Below are 17,322 nucleotides of genomic sequence, written 5' to 3' on the forward strand. Positions count from 1 at the left end.
CACGCCCGGCTGGAAAACATTTGCAACAAGCAATTCTCTTACATTTACAAAGAACTAAATAAAGTTGATTTTAATAATCATTTTATAATAATTTAATATTAATAAAGGCATATTAATTTTTTTATTTCACGTGCATAGGTGTTTTGCCTGCATATATGTGTCTCTGGGCCATGTGCCTGCTTATGTCTACACAGGCCTGAAGAAAGCATTGAATCCCCTGGACCTGGCCTTGTAGAGGGGCTTGTGACCCACCATATGGGGTCTCTCTGGGAGAGCAAGCAGTGCCCCTGACTGCTGAGATGTATTTCCATCCCCTTTGTTTGTTTGTCTTTTATTTTAAGCTCCGAAGCCATGTGCACAGGTACTCAGGAGGCAGAGGCCAGAGGATTGCAAGTTGAAAGACACTTTAAACTAACTGCTAAAAACCTACGTAGGGAGCCGGGCATGGTGGCACACGCCTTTAATCCCAGCACTCAGGAGGCAGAGGCAGGCGGATCGCTGTGAGTTCGAGGCCAATCTGGTCTACAAAGTGAGTCCAGGATGGCCAAGGCTACACAGAGAAACCCTGTCTCGGGAAAACAAAACAAAACAAAACAAAAACCCTATGTAGGGAAGGAAGGGAAAAGAAAATAAATAAATAAATAAGAGCAATAAAATTTCCATAGGAGAAACAAATGATTCAAGAAGATATAAATTTTAATGGCTGGCTAACAAACATTTGAGAAATGTTCAGTTACTTATAGCCAGCAAAATCAACGGGGTGCTCTTTTATTTGTTTATTTATTTTACCTCATATTAGTTGATAGCAAAGATGAGCCTGTGTGCCGCAGCTGTTTTCTATATAAGTAAATAGAAAATGTCACAAAAAATTACTTTAAAATATCAACAAAACAAAGAGTTGGGGAGATGGCTTAGTCAGGAAAAGGTTTGCAATAACTGTGTGGAGATCTGAGTGTGAATCACCAGGACTCACACTCAAACAAACAAATGAACCCCAAGGGTGTTGGTGTAAAGCCCAATGGGTAGGCAAAAACAGGAGGATGCCCAGGGCTCACTGGCCAGTCTGTTTAGCCAACCGATGAGCTCCAGGTTTAGTGAGAGACGCTGTCTCAAAAACTAAGGTGCCTGAGGATGTGGCCTAGTCAGTATAATGCTTACCTAGCATGCGCAAAGCCCAGGGGTCACCGCCAGGACCACGCAAACTGATGGTGCCTGTCTGTGATCTCAGTGGGCAGGAGGCAGCAACAGAAGTGGCACAAATTCAAGGTCATCCTCAGTTAGAACTGCCTGTGATACATAAGACCTTGTCTTTAAAATAAAATATGGCGGAGAAGAGATCGAAGAAGACTCCCAGTGTTAACAACCCACACCCAACCCCACCCCGCCCTGCCTCACCCCCCACCCAGGACATGTCCAGAACATGAGCCTTCCATCCTTCCTGGCAAAAAGGCAGGCTCATGGGACCAGGCCTGCATAGACATGGCTGATTTGGTAAGGTGACAGACTAAAAAAATGTCCAGAGATTGCCCAGATTCAGGGACTTAACGAAAACTACTAGAATATTGAGGATAGTGTGTCAGAGAAAACACATAAGACTGGCTGAGGAAGCCAGGCGTGGTGGTGCACGCCTTTAAACCCAGCACTGGGGAGGCAGAGGCAGGCGGATCTTTATGAGTTGCAGGCCAGCCTGGTCTACACAGTGAGACCAGGACAGCCAGGGCTACATAGAGAACTCTAGCTGAGGAAATCTGAGGTGTAGTAACAGATTAAAATTGACCCTGTCAGTGTGAATGTAAGATTCTCTTGGTCTCACCTGGCATGATGGCGCTCACCTTTGATCCAGCATTCTGGAGGCAGAAGCAGGTAGATCGCTGTGCGTTTTAGGCCACCCTGGTCTGCAAAACGAGTTCCAGAAATGCCAGGGCTACACAGAGAAACCCTGTTTTAGAAAACATCATCAACAACAACAATGACGACGACAACAACAACATTATTTTTTTGGCAGGGAAGATTTTGAGACAGGGTCTCTCTGTGTAGCCTTGGCTGTCCTGGACTCGCTTTCTAGACCAGGCTGGCCTCCAACTCACAGTTGGCCTCTGCCTCCTGAGTGCTGGGATTAAAGGCGTGCAACCACCATGCTCAGCCAAAAACATTTTCTTTATCCTTAAATTTTTACTTATGTATTATTATTGGTGTTTGTGTGTGTGTGTGTGTGGTGCGTTTGTGCATTTGCATGCCACAGCATATATGTGGGGTCAAAGGACAACTTTTGGGGACTGGTTCTCTCCTTTTCATATGGGATTCCTGAAACTCAGGTCATCACAAACAACATAATTATGCCTAACACAAACTACAACTGTTTTTTACATATTTCTTGAGTTTACTGCTGTCTCCATCACAGAAGCCTGTCTTTCTATTCTTATTACCTTGCTATATTCCTTGTAGTTGATATGTTTTTGATATGTTTTTGATGAATTAAAAAAAAAAATCCACAGAGGCCTAGAGAGATGGCTCAGTGGTTAACAGCACTGACTGCCCTTCCATAGGTCCTGAGTTCAATTCTCAGCAATCATATGATGGCTCACAACCATCTATAATGTAATCTGATGCCCTCTTCTGGCCTGCAGGAATATATGCAGGCAGAGCACTATACATAATAATAAATAAAATTAAAAAATAATAATAATAAATAAAATTTAGAAAAGTATTTTTAAAAATCCACAGAATATGTATGACTATCTGCCAATGAAAAACATTTTAAAATATGAAAATATTGACATAAATTTACTATGTGTGGATGGGAAACAACATTTGCTTAGTTCTTGAGAGACCAACCCTGGTCAGTCTCCAACACTGAAAAATAAGCAAACAAACTTACTAGGAATTAGATACTAGGAATTAAGGAGTAGAACACACACACACAAAATAACGTATTTTGCACAGTTTTCATCCTTGCTGTTTTTGTACCATTTCTATTTTGTGGTGGAGCAGTAGTGAGAAAGTACAGGGAGGTACGTGGGTGTCACAGTGTGCAACTTGACAAAGCCATTTCTCTCCTTTCAACATGTGGGCCCTAAGGACCAAACTCAGGTCACCAAGCTTGAACCATCTTTCCTGCCTTAATAAATAAGTAAGTAAATAAGTAAATAAATATATAAAAACCTATTATTTATTTTTTAAGGCAGTGACTCTTACAGCCCAGGGTAGGCGCAAACTCTCTGCAGAAAGGGTGGCCTTGAACTGTTGATATCTCTCTCTCTGTCTCTCTCTCCCAAGCGCTAGAATTATATGTTGTGGTCCACTGTCCTACCTGCTATGATAAACACTCTCACCAAACGCCAGGAAGGAAAGCGCTTATCGTCTAGGTCACAGCCTACCAGTGAAGGAAGTCAGGTCGGGAACTCAAGCAGGACCGTGAAGGCAGGCATGCTCGCTGTCCCATGAAGCATTGCTTCGGAGCAGGCACACTCACTCCCAGCAAGAGATAGAGCAGGCACCGTGGGGCAGTGCTGTCGAATGACTGAGGCAGGTTCATGCTCACCGAGGTGCTTTACACAACCCAGAACCAGCTGCCCAGGGACCACCCACAGCCGGCTTTTCCCTCCTACCTCAATTAACAATCAAGACAATGCCCTACAGGCAAGGCCACAAGTTGGTCTAAAGTAGGCAGTTCATCAACTGAGGCTCCACCCCTGGCTGACTCTAGGCTGTGTCACTGGCAGATAAAACTCACCCCCAGGCAGCCACGGTGCCAGGTTCTCACGTGGTTTACAACCTAGAAGAGAGATAAGATACTGCAATATTAGCGTAATTAGGTAGGCAGCGTCCTATGCACTGGAGAAACTCTTAGGATCTGGGCCCAGGGAAGATCATCACAGAATACTCTGAAAGGGCATGCTGTCTTAGTAAAACCTGAAGGGTGCGTGACTCAGTCATCCAAAACGCAGTGGTGTAGGTCAGAGGCAAAGTAGAGCAGATGTCTGAAAGTGAGGCTTACAATGGCATGTTCGGTATGCTATAAAAAAGAAAAAAAGAAGAATTTAGGAGCCGGGCGTGGTGGCGCAGGCCTATAATCCCAGCACTCGGGAGGCAGAGGCAGGTGGATCGCTGTGAGTTCGAGGCCAGCCTGGTCTACAAAGCGGGTCCAGGACAGACAAGGCTACACAGAGGAACTCTGTCTCGAAAAACCAAAAAAAAAAAAAAAAAAAAAAAAAAAAAAGGTTAAGAAGAAGAACTTAGGATAGGCTGTGGGGAGTGGTTTATAGATACACACACATACTCTCTCTCTCTCTCTCTCTCTCTCTCTCTCTCTCTCTCTCTCTCTCTCTCCCAGGTTCCAGGTAAGGTCCACGTTGTTGCATTTATGTGCATGGAGTGTAATAAGAACAAAAAGCACCTGGTTGGGCTGGGGAGAGCAAAGAAGATGAACCAACGGTGACACACAGGAAAATCCAATTCAATATGCTTGAGAAGAAGGTCAAACCATTTGCTAAAACAAAGAGGCAGTAAAAAGTCTACACGCCGAAAGACAGTGTCCAAGGTGATGCCGGCAAACACAGATAAACAGGTAAACGTGGGTGAAGCTTTACAGCAGTAGCTGGAGAGATGGCTTGGGTTTTAAGAACACTTGCTGTTCCTGCAAGGGACCAGAGTTCTGTTTCTGACTATGTGGGGATGGCTTACAACTGTGTATAACTCCATCTCCAAGGGATCCAGTGCTCACCTGTGGCTTCCACAGGCACCTATACTCATGAACACACACACACACACACACACACACACACACACACACACACACACAGTAAAGATTTAAAAAAAATCTTAGACAGGGAAGGGTATTCTCCCATTTCAGCCTTAATTATTCTCAGTATCTCTCTACATCTATGTAACAAAACCCCATCTTATTTTATTATTTTGTGTTTTTTTGTCTTGAGGCAGGGTCTCACTATATAGCCCTTGCTGGTCTTGTCCTCCCAAAGGTCATCTGCTCCTTGTGCCTACTGAGTGTTGGGATTAAAGTCATACTTTAGAACACTTGGCAAAACCCAGTAAGAGCAGATAAGAGTCTCTGTCTCAGTTACTGAAATCCTGGTGGAAACAATTACATAAGCAGCTATTGGAATACGAGAGTAGGATAGCCTGGCAGGTACAGAGACTAGTTTTTCCCTATAGCTCATGGGTAGGAGAAAATTCATCGACTAGGTGAGACATGACTCAGCTCTTTATAAGAGTCAACATGGAGGGAGAATCCAGGAGTTCTGGAGAGATGAATTTATAAATAAAAATCAAGGCCTCTTTCCTATGCTAGAAATTTATTATGCTTACACAGAGACAAGCATCTGATTTATGCTTGGTTTCTTTGGTAGGAAGAGAACTCACAAATAGGCCAATATAAACAACCTCCCACCGGCTGTTAAGGTACTCACTGCAGATGAGCAAAGTGACCTTCTGATTACGCATGAGTTGGGATACATGAACCAGTTTTTCTGAGAGCCTGGTCAACCCAGCGTAAGCCACAATTGAGGCTGTAGACTCAGAAAGGCGAAAAACCTGCAGAAGCTATAAGGAGTCAGTGATAATATTGCTCACAGACAGAAACAGAAGGCAAAGATCCTTAGATTTAGATGTGTAGCAGGGGTGGGTGGGTGGGGCAGGGAGAAGAGCCTTTAAAAAAAACGAGATTAAATAAACACAGGTAAAGTAGCTGTTAAAGTGCAGGTAATGTGTGCATTTAATAGCTGTCATTCTTGGTATTCAGGGGGCAGTGGTGGGAGGGACTCAAGTTCAAGGCCTGCTTGGACTACAGTGAACTGTGCCAACCCAGACAACTTAGTGAGATCCTGTCTCAAAATCAGAAGGTTAAAGAAGGCTGGGACACGGCACAGCGGTAAGATGCTCACCGCGCATGTGGGGACATGGTACAGCGGTAAGACGCTCACCGCGCATGGGCGAGACCCTAAATTCACTCCCCAGTGCAACACCCAGACGAAAACATCAAAGGCCTTTGACCACAAACATTACCAATAAAAAGACAAGAACTGTGTGTGGGTCTCTGGGGCCCCTTTGAAGCCCCAAGTATGGTCAACCGGGCATCACACACTGGTGCTCAGCTTGATCAAGTCTGACCAGTTTCCCCCCTCTTAGCTGAAAGGTTTGCTCTCTTCCTGTCCCTTTTTCTTACCACCTCGAGCAGCTGTGGCCAAGGGTGTGTGTGGGCATGTAAGCATGCTAGGCCAAGACACAGTGGGCTCTCACGCCCCGCCCCCCCACTCTCATTGGAATGGACCTAATCACTGACGTTCCACATTAAAATGTCACCCCCAAATGCCAAATGGATGCCCCCCAGAAAAAATAACATAATTTTTCCTATTTAAATTCTTACATACAGTATCGAACACTTGCCCACTTTTTCTGCTAACACCCACCACTTGTCCCACCTGAAATTAAGTTGTTTACTGAGTCTGCTTCCTATGTCTCCATACACACACACACACACACACACACACACACACTCAAACACACTCTTACGTCTCCGAACAGACTAGATTCTTATCGGTTCATGTGGGTACAGAGTATTCCAGTACGTAGATAAAGCAGAGTTTGCCTAGCCCTGCCATTTATTATAGGATTTGATTTGTTTCCAAATTTAAAAGAAATTATCTTATTATTTTGTATGCGTGGGTGCTTGGCCTGCAAGTATGTCTGTGTAGCATGTGTGTGCAGAACCCCCGGAGGCCAGAGAATGTGTCAGACTCTCTGGGACTGGAGTTACAGATGCTTGTGAGCCATTGTGTGGGCGCTGGTAATTGAATTTGAGCAGCCAGTGTCCTATCGCTGTTTCCAAAATTTTTAATATGGTGAATTAAACTGCCATATACACTCTTGTGGCCATTTTTCCTTCTCATTTGCTCACTTGTAACATACTGTGTAAGGAAGGGTTAATTGATTCATAGGTGGGTGTTGAAGAGGGACATAAGTGAGAAAGGGCATGATCAGAGTTTTGACTCTAACGTATCTCCCCAGCGATGGTCGCCGTATCGTACCCAAGATGCTGCAAACGGGAAGCCAAGATGGTATCAGGGCAGTGAAGAGCTATGCAATCGAAGCTGCAATAGTCAGAGCGTCGTCAGGCAGTCTAACTATGAAGAATTCTGGTTCACTGCGTTGCACGGATTACTTTCTATCACACTTGCCAAGTGCTTTTTTGGCTTTATTATTTCACCTCTGCCTGCCACACTGCCGCGCCCACCACAGAGGGCCATTCAGAGAAGACCAATTCTTTGCCCTGTGAGCAGACTGCTGCTTCAGGACTGCAGGCCGGCCTCGGGAGTGCGGAAGTGAGGGCTGCCACGGAAGCATCGCTGTGTCTGTGACCTGCAAGGGGAAAAGAGCTGCTATCTAGTCTAGACACTGGCTTAGGGGACAGCAGCTCACATTTCTCTTCTCCGTTTTCATTTGAGCCATTGTAATCCTTTTATTATGTTTAAGTTCTGTTTTTGCGTCTCTGTCCTTTTAAGTGCTCAGAGTACCCTGGCTTCACTATTTATGGACTTCACATGGCCTAAAAAACAAGGAGGTGATACTGGCCGTTTCTGTGGGTCTTGCAGCTCTGACCTCATAGTTGATTGGCTCCGTCCACTCTCTCTGGATGGTGAGACCCAGTCTTGTTCCACCCAATATCTTTTCCCTCTCATTACAATTTTTACTCATAGCTGCTCTTAAATGTGCACTCGCAGACTGTCCAGCGGCAAAAGTTAAGCATTCTTTGAGCTCCTAGAGGTTTTAACTTTTTTTTTTTAAAGATTTATTTTATTATGTATACAGTGTTCTGCCTGCATGTACACCTGCACACCAGAAGAGGGCACCAGATCTCATTATAGATGGTTGTGAGCCACCTTGGGCTTGCTGGGAATTGAACTCAGGACCTTTGGAAGAGCAACCAAGTGCTCTTAACCTCTGAGCCATCTCTCCAGCCCCAAGGTTTTAACTTTTTGAAATTTCCATATCTTCCTCAAGAGCATCATTATGGTACCTTCAAGCTGACCATTCTTCCACATGACTAAATACCAGTTAAAGCCAGTCAGTAGTGTTGGACAAAATTGTCTAATGAGCAAACTATCTCTTCTGCAGCTCCCATACCAAAGACACAAAATCTAGGGGTAGGAAAAGCCTGCCAAATCACACTTTGCAATTTTTATTTTATTTTGTTATTTTGAGGCAGGGTTTCTCCTCATGCCTTTGGCTGTCCTAGAATTCGCTACGTAGACCAGGATGGCCTGGGACTCAGAGATCCACCTGCCTCCACCTCCCAAGTGCTGGGATTAAAGGCGTGAACCACACCCTGACATAGTTTTGTTTTGTTTTTTGTTTTTGACGCATTTTCTAGTTTCCAAAATGAATGGGCAACACAGAGACCACCAACCTGATGCTTTGATTTCCCGACACCGCAAACCATTATCTTCTTAGGGAAACTGTTATAAAAGCATGCCTCTGTCGGCGCCGCACCGTCCAGCAGAAATAAGACACCGACAACCAGACTTCTTCTCTAGATCTTTACTCAGGATTTTGCTAAGCAGGAATGGCCCCGAAGGAGGGAAGGACAGAGCTTAAATAACAACCAAGTACCAATCAGCTTTTGCCAGGTGCTAACTCCTCATAGGTCAAAGTCAGAGCAAGGCCGCTCGTCACAAGATTGTCCGTTACCCCTGCACAGCCCTTCACCATATGAGGACTTGTTTATCCTGGAGAGCACTCGCCAGCGGGAAGGCGGAAGGCGGAAACCGGTGCCATGTCAGGGCACGGCACTTCGCAGCTCTCCACATCTCCCCCTGTTTTAATTTATAAGAAATGAGCAAAGGGAAAGGAAGTCAGTCTGATCAAGGCTGGATCATATATTATGGCCCATCCGATCGAGGACCAATATGGGGTTAACACTCAATGCCATCCCGCGTGCAATGGGTTGAGTCCCTGCGGAGTGCAATGGCCATTGAGCGTTTTGGGTGAAGCGTGCCTTCCAACGTGCAATAGCAACAAGGCTCAGTCGGGTGCAAAGGCCAAGCAAGGGAAGGGTAGAGGGAAGCTCATTATCTTAGGTTTCTTGATCAGGACTTAAAGGCTGCCAGCCAAGCCTGAGGGGACTGTCCGGCCTCTATGGCATAAAAGGCTTGTGCAATAAGGGCACGGTCTCTATTACGGGATATGACCAAGCGTCGGAGGAACACAAGGCAGAGAAAGCTGACAATCAAAAGGGCCATAGACAGGGCTCCGATGCCAGCCCATTCTTTAAGGTGGTGCACGGCCTGTTGAATCCAGGAAGTGAGGCCCTCTGTGGTGGAAATGTCCACTCGAGTGGAGTTCACAGTAACAATAGCAGTACGCAGCTCTGTCATCAACGAATCAAAGGTCTGGGACCGATTTCCTGTAAGATAGCTAGACAACTGTTGAAATAACTTTGTCGCTTTGGTGAAATTATGATATTACACAGAAGTTATGCATAGCCCAGAAAACTTCCATTCACAGCCCAGTTGAGCTAATTGCCACAGGGTATCATTCTGTTCTTGGATCAGGTCCACTCTCTGATTAAGGATCATGATACCCCCTCTTAGATTACTGTTAATGCTGGACTGAGTATCCAAAGCCGTGGCTACAGTGGCTGACAGATTGTTTAGCATTTGGGCAGCCTGGATTGAGGTGGTCAAAGAGACAGCTGCGGCCGTGGCTCCGACTGCAGCCAGGGAAGTGGCCGCAATTATGGCAGTGGTAATACCAAAATTACGCCTGGGGCGATACAAGGAGAGGGAGGAGGGAGCCTCTACAGGGACCGGAATCCATCACTGCAATCGAGTGACCACGGCTAAAGGGAAGCGAGCCCCTTCCCAACATTGACTATAATAGCAGGATTGATTGTAACAAGACAAGAAGGAGGAATTGTAAGAGGAGCCATTATACACAAGCCAAACAAAAGGTGGCCACAGGCATACAGGTGTGGGAGCAAAACTAATATTTCGGCCGTGTGCAACAATTTTGGTGACATTTTCAAAAGTCTCTCTTTCCAATTTAAAGATGCATTACCTGCCATGCCCCCTCCAAGCATTACAAATGGAGAAAGATCAGAGCAACTTCCATTGATGCCACAAAGTAACCAGACATCAAACGGTCGAGCTTGGTTAGGACTCTGCCAGGTAAAATTGTATCCTGCCCACGTAGTGTTGTAAATGGCTGAAATGCGAGGGGAAAAGGTAAAAAAGGACTTTAAGGCCCAACCAGGTATCTTTTGTATCAATGCCTCTGCAAAAAGGGGGCCCACCGAGGCTGAGGTGGAATGGTGGCATTATCATCTTCCATACTAGGCCACCGTCCCCCTATCCAAGTGGCATTACTACTATTGAAGTTAAAGGGTTTTCTATCAAAACCAACCGGCTGTCTGATCGTTAATTTTGATACAGCCAGGAGAAAGGGAAATATTAGAAACCTTGAAAAAGCAAAGGGTACCAATTAGAGGAATAAGCAACTTCTCATCAGCAATAGCTGTCTCCAAATCTCGGGGGATGTAAGGGAGTTCCAGACTCTTATTGGTACTAAAAAATCTGAGAAAAACTTGTGCATCATGACGCACTGGCATTGGTTTCGGGAACACCGACAGGATCCCCCATCTTGGTTCCGTCATCGCAGGATTCATCATCAGGAGGAGGAGCAGGAGGATCACTGGAGTTACACTTCCGTACCAGCCGTTCTGGGACCCAGATCGGTTCATTCTGGTTCTGTGGGAAAACACAAACAGATCCTCTTGCCCAGGCCAGCACAGGGTCAGGGCCAACCCATTCTCCTGTAAGGATATTCTTCCATTTTACTTGACCTTTAGAGGTTGGACTCCAATTTGTATGGCGCTCCGCCGCAGAGCGACCATCATTGTCTAGTGTCAAAATATTTAGGGTAAATAGGGCAAGAGAGATATGATCCTTGGGGGTGCGGCCAGACCCAAGTCCCCCTTTTTGTTTTAAAAGACGTTCCTTAAGGGTGCGGTGAGCTCTTTCTACTATGCCTTGTCCCTGAGGATTATAGGGCAAGCCATGTTTTAAGGCCACTTGCATTTGGGCACAAAATGCATTGAAGGATGCAGCAGTGTAACCTGGGCCATTATCTGTTTTTAACAGGTGGGGCTTTCCCCAGGTTGCCCATGCATCTAGGCAATGGGTGATAACATTACGAGCTTTCTCACCGGAAAGGGGAGAGGCAAAGATTATACCAGAACAGGTATCCACAGAAACATGTACATATTTTAGTTTTCCAAATTCTGGAATATGAGTTACATCCATTTGCCGTATTTTTAGTGGTAGCAAACCTTTAGGATTCACTCCCACACTCATTGGGTGAAGGTGAATGCTGCAATCTGGACAGTGAGTAACAATATGTCGTGCGGCCTCTCTAGAGATGCCGAATTTAAGTTGTAAGGTTCTAGAATTAACATGGTACAAGGAATGAAAGCTTTGGGCCATTTCTATTGGGGGTCGAAATAGCGATGACAGGATCAATTCTCTACGGGTAGCTATATCAACCTCATTATTGGCACGGCTCATCGGACCTGGTAGTCCTGCATGAGCCCGTATATGTTGAACGAAGAAGGAGCAAGTGCGACTCCAAATCAATGCTTGGAGCCTAGTCAGAAGGGGAAATATAGGGCTAGTGGCTTTGAATTTTCCTGCCGCTTCTAAATTAGTGACAAGTTTAACTACATACAGAGAGTCTGATACTAGGTTAAAAGGCATTTTACATTTATCAAAAACTTCTGAGACTATTTTTAACTCAATGATTTGAGGAGAAGCTGGAGGGAATTGAATGACGACCGGGGGAGCCTCATCTATTTTATAGGAACCGCATCCTGTCTTTGAACCATCGGTGTAAATGATTGCGGCACCAACCAATGGGGCACGTTTGGTTAATTTGGGGAACACTACAGGATGCGTTTGAAAGAATGGTATCAGAGGGTGTTGAGGATAGTGATTGTCAAGGTCTCCCCAGAAGGTGCATCTTAAAATTGCCCATTCATCTACAACTGCACACAAGGTTTGCACCTGATCTCTAGTATAGGGAATAATTAATGAGGATGGTTGTACACCAAAATGTTGAATGCAATGCTGTATTCTGTCCATAGCCAAATTTGCAACAGCAGTAGGAAAATACTCGACGGTTTTCAGGATGGAAATTTTAGGGTGAACCCATTGTAGAGGCCCCTGTTGCCATAGGACAGCGGTGGGTTGCTGCTTGGTAGAAAAAATTATAAGGGAAATGTCCTGATCAGGTGAGTATCGTCGGAGACAGGCCTTAGCCAGCTCGCTCTCACCTTTGCCCAGTGCTTCTCGACCTTCTGGAGTCAAGTGCCTGGGGGAATCTAAAGCGGAGTCCCCACAGAGAATGTTATACAAGGGCTGTAGTTGGGAGTTGGGTATCTTTAGGTAGGGTCACAACCAATTAATATCCCCCAAAAGTGTTTGAAAATCATTTAGAGTTTGTAAATTATCTTTTCTAATCTCAATTTTTTGAGGGATGACCTCCAAAGGTCCAATCCTTGCACCAAGGTAAGAGACCAGATGATCCTGTTGGACCTTTTCCGGTGCAACGTATAGCCTCCGGGCTCGCAAGCACTCAGTTAGCATAGAGAATGCTTCCTGTAGTACTCGCTCATCCTTATGGGATAGGAGGATATCGTCCATGTAATGTAAGCATTTCAATGTTGGAAACCGGTTTCTAACAGGCATAATGGCTTCGCCAACATATAATTGGCACATAGTAGGGCTATTGGCCATGCCTTGTGGGAGCACCACCCATTCGAACCTCTGGTCAGGTTGCTCTTGATTAATGGCTGGCAGAGTAAATGCAAAGCGTTCTGTATCTTGTCGATGCAGAGGGATAGAGAAAAAGCAGACTTTAATGTCTATAATTATAATAGGCCATTCCTTGGGTATGGCTGACAGCAGGGGAAGGCCACGCTGGATCGGCCCCATGACCTGCATTTCTTTGTTAATAGCCCGCAGGTCATGTAACAGTCGCCATTTTCCAGATTTCTTTTTTATTACAAATATAGGTGTATTCCATGGAGAAACAGACGGCTTTATATGACCCAATTTTAACTGTTCTGAGACTAAGTCTTTAGCAGCCTCCAATTTTTCTGAGGACAGAGGCCACTTAGGAACCCACACTGGGTCCTCAGTTTTCCAAGTAATGGGTATACCATCCTCAGCGGCCCCTAGGAAAAACCCAGACCCTGTCGGGAGGACCTGGGATATGGCTGTCTGGGGCTCCTTCTGCCTTGTAGTGTCTTTCCAAGGCCCGTGGAAGGATGCCATCCCATGTCTGTCATCATCTTTTTGGATTGGGCTGAATAATGACCTTCATTAGTTAGTTTGAGGTCCAGTTCCTTTAAAAGATCCCTACCCCATATACTAACAGGCAGTTCCAGAACATAAGGTTGGATAGTCCCTTTATGTCCCTCATTGTCTTGCCAGGGCAACTCTCTAGTGCTCATGTCTGGTGAACGTGCATATCCCAGGCCTTGAAGGGTCTGGGATGAAGCCTGCAAGGGCCAATCTCCAGGCCAATCTTTACGAGCTATGGTACTACAATCGGCGCCTGTATCTAACAGACCGAGTATGCCTTTTCCATTGATCTTTAACTCTAACAGTGGCCTTTTGTCCATGTCTAATGACAAATACATGGCTTGCCCTCCAGAGGAGCCAAAACCTTGGTCTCCTCTATTAGCTTTCTTGGAAACAAACTGACCATGTAGGCTTGGTAACAAAACTAGTTGAGCGATGCGATCGCCCGGAGAGATGGAAACTATGCTTCTTGGGGAGGAAACAAGGATCCTAACTTCCCCAGTATAATCACTGTCAATGACCCCAGGGTGAACTATCAAACCTCTGAGTGTGGACGAAGAGCGGCCTATTAAAAGGCCCATGGAATTCTCTGGTAGTGGGCCTCTAAAGTCAGTGCCCACTGGCTGCACCCCCATTTGTGGAGTTAATACGAGTCGGGTGGTGCAGCAGAGGTCCAATCCTGCAGACCCCGCTGTGGCTCTCCTGGGTTGTTTGGAGGCCTGAAATTGGGCATAGGGGTTTGCTGGCTGTTCTCCATGACCCCATACATTTGTGGGCCCTGGAGTCGAGGGCCCCTCTGTCCGTTTTTTGGCCGGGCGTCACCAGATCCTGGAGTTAGGGGTTGACCGTTAATGTCCTTGACCGATCTGCACTCATTAGCCCAATGGTTCCCCTTTTTGCACCTAGGACATAGCCCCGGTCCTGTACGGGGCTCCCTTTTCTGACCTTTCTCTGGACATTGGCGTTTCAAATGGCCAGGCTTTCCTCACCGAAAGCATGCTCCTGGCGTACTACCTTTTCCTCTAGTCATCTGCATCACTGCTGCGGCAAGGCCGGCATTAGTAAGGGGACCTCCCAGCTCTCTACAGGCCTTTAACCAGGCCTGTAATCCTTTAGCTTTCCAAGGGGTAATTGCAGTACGACATTCTTTAGTGCACTGCTCAAAGATAAGCTGCTCTACCAGAGGCATGGCAGTGTCTGGATCGCCAAAAATTCTGCCCGCAGCCTCCATCATTCTTGCGACAAAATCAGAAAATGGTTCTGAGGTGCCTTGTATGATTTTTGTTAAGTTCCCCCGGACCTCGCCACAGTTGGGCAGGGACTTCTAGGCCTTAATGGCCAAAGTGTTAATTTGTGCATAAACCTCTGGAGGATAACCTGTTTGAGCATTAGCAAATCTCCCTTGACCCATAAGCATATCCAATATCCCAAGCTGCATTCCCAGCCCTTTGATTTTGTGCAGCTTGCTGTTGAGCTAGATCCTGATAAAGAGATTTAAAATCCAAGTATTGGCCCATGGACATGCAGGCTTTTACCGTGCTGAACCAATCAACAGGGGTCATGGCCTTATTGGCAAGGCGCTCCAGCTGAGCATGTGTGAAGGAGGCCTGAAGGCCATAAGTTTGGATGGATTCAGCCAGACTCTTGAGCTCCTTAAAATCTAGTGGTTCATGGTAACGCTGATTATTGGTGTCCACAAAAATGGGAAAAGTAGCACTAGCCTGTTTCCATACTTCTGGGCACAAAGAATGTGATGACTGTAGCGGTGACGTGTCCGCATAAGGCGGAGGCGCGGACAGAGAGACGCGCCAAGATGGCGAGTCCTCGCTCTTGGGTGCGGCTACTTCTGCTTTCTTGTTCCTTCCCCCTCCTTTGTGCTGCCTCTTGGCTAATGCCTCCATCTTGGCCATGAGGTTCTCAAGCTCCTTCTCCATTTCCTCCATTTTTTCCTCCTCTTCTGAACTACTCTTTGAGGAGGACTCTCCATCTGTCATGAGGCCATGGAGGTCGTGGTAGAGGCGCCCTCCCTCCGGTGTTTTCTTGTCCTTCTCACTGGAAGCCCCTTCGGACCTACTCTCTTGTAGCTGTTCTAATGCTTCAGAGGATTTCTCAACTGCCTGACAGCACTTCTCGTCCTCCAGACAGCTACGGACAAGCCTCCATATGGGGCGGACTCCTCCTTTTAAGCTCCCCTGCTCCCAGGCGAAATCTAATTCTCTGCCCAATTTATCCCAGCAGTTCACATTCAGGTGCCCAGAGACCGCAAACCAGGGGGCAATTATATCTACTTCTCTCAGAAAGGTTACAATGACTTCCTCTTTCATTTTTAAGCCTTTGGATTTCAATAGCTCTTTTAAGGCTGCTTTGATTGGACATGATGACGAATTCCCCATGACTACAGGGTTGTCAGCCGTCCCCCGCTTTACCGCGGACTGTAATCTGTCTCGACCTGAGAACCTAACCTTTTGGGTCCGACAATCCCGGACACTTACCGATCGATCGCCCTGTAGATCCGGAGTTCTGAAATCCGGCGCAACGGGAACTTTAACATCCCCGTACGGGCCACCACTTGTCGGCGCCGCACCGTCCAGCAGAAATAAGACACCGACAACCAGACTTCTTCTCTAGATCTTTACTCAGGATTTTGCTAAGCAGGAATGGCCCCGGAGGAGGGAAGGACAGAGCTTAAGTAACAACCAAGTACCAATCAGCTTTTGCCAGGTGCTAACTCCTCATAGGTCAAAGTCAGAGCAAGGCCGCTCGTCACAAGATTGTCCGTTACCCCTGCACAGCCCTTCACCATATGAGGACTTGTTTATCCTGGAGAGCACTCGCCTGCGGGAAGGCGGAAGGCGGAAACCGGTGCCATGTCAGGGCATGGCACTTCGCAGCTCTCCACATGCCTCCAGATGAGGCTGGAGAGGTAGCTCGGAGGCTAAGAACACTTGTTCTTGTGGAAGGGGTAGGTCTGCTTCCCTGCCCCCACATGATGCAGGCTCACAACCGTCCGTAACTCCAGTTCCGAGGAATCTGCCTCCCTCAGGCACTACATGCATGGGCAAAACACTCACACACGTAAAAATGAATAAATCTTAAAACAATGTTAGTATGACATTAGAGTCTACTGAAGGCCCTCTAAAATGAAGAGTCCCAGGCCTCGGGCCTACAGAATCAAGATCTCAAGGGGAGAGCTATTTTAATGCTGTGAAAGAGACAGGGACCTCTCACTCTAAAAAACCACTGCTTTTCACATTCCATTCTTACTCTTATTCCTCGGAGTTCTGCTTTCTGAAACAGTTCACAAAATTTGAATTAAAAACAACGGGTTCGCCGGGCGTGGTGGCGCATGCCTGTAATCCCAGCACTCGGGAGGCAGAGGCAGGCGGATTGCTGTGAGTTCGAGGCCGGCCTGGGCTACAAAGCGAGTCCAGAATAGCCAAGGCTAACACAGAGAGACCTTGTCTCGAAAAACCAAAAAAAAAAAAAAAAAAAAAAAAAAAAAAAAACAAACCAAACCCAAAAACAACGGGTTCAAATGACAGGAGGGCAGCCATCGGCAGATACAAGGAACACCCTTTCAGTCCTACTTAGCCTCAAGTCTTTTGTTTGTTTGTTTGTTTGTTTTTGTTTTTGTTTTTTGAGACAGGGTTTCTCTGTGTAGCCTTGGCTGTCCTGGACTTGCTTTGTAGACCAGGCTGGCCTCGAACTCACAGCGATCCGCCTGCCTCTGCCTCCTGAGTGCTGGGATTAAAGGTGTGTGCCACCACGCCTGGCCCCCTAGCCTCAAGTCTTAACTGCTATGTAGTTCCCTAAGCTGTTACTGTCAAGGCGGATGCTGGGTGCAACATTAGAAGACAGTTATGGGTTGAACTGGTTCACTTCAAAAGCCATACGTTGAATCCCTCACCCCCAGCATCTTTAGAAGTAAGGCTGTCAGATGAGATTAGCT

The sequence above is a fragment of the Acomys russatus genome, chromosome 31, assembly GCF_903995435.1.
Source record: "Acomys russatus chromosome 31, mAcoRus1.1, whole genome shotgun sequence".
Lineage (NCBI taxonomy): Eukaryota > Metazoa > Chordata > Mammalia > Rodentia > Muridae > Acomys > Acomys russatus.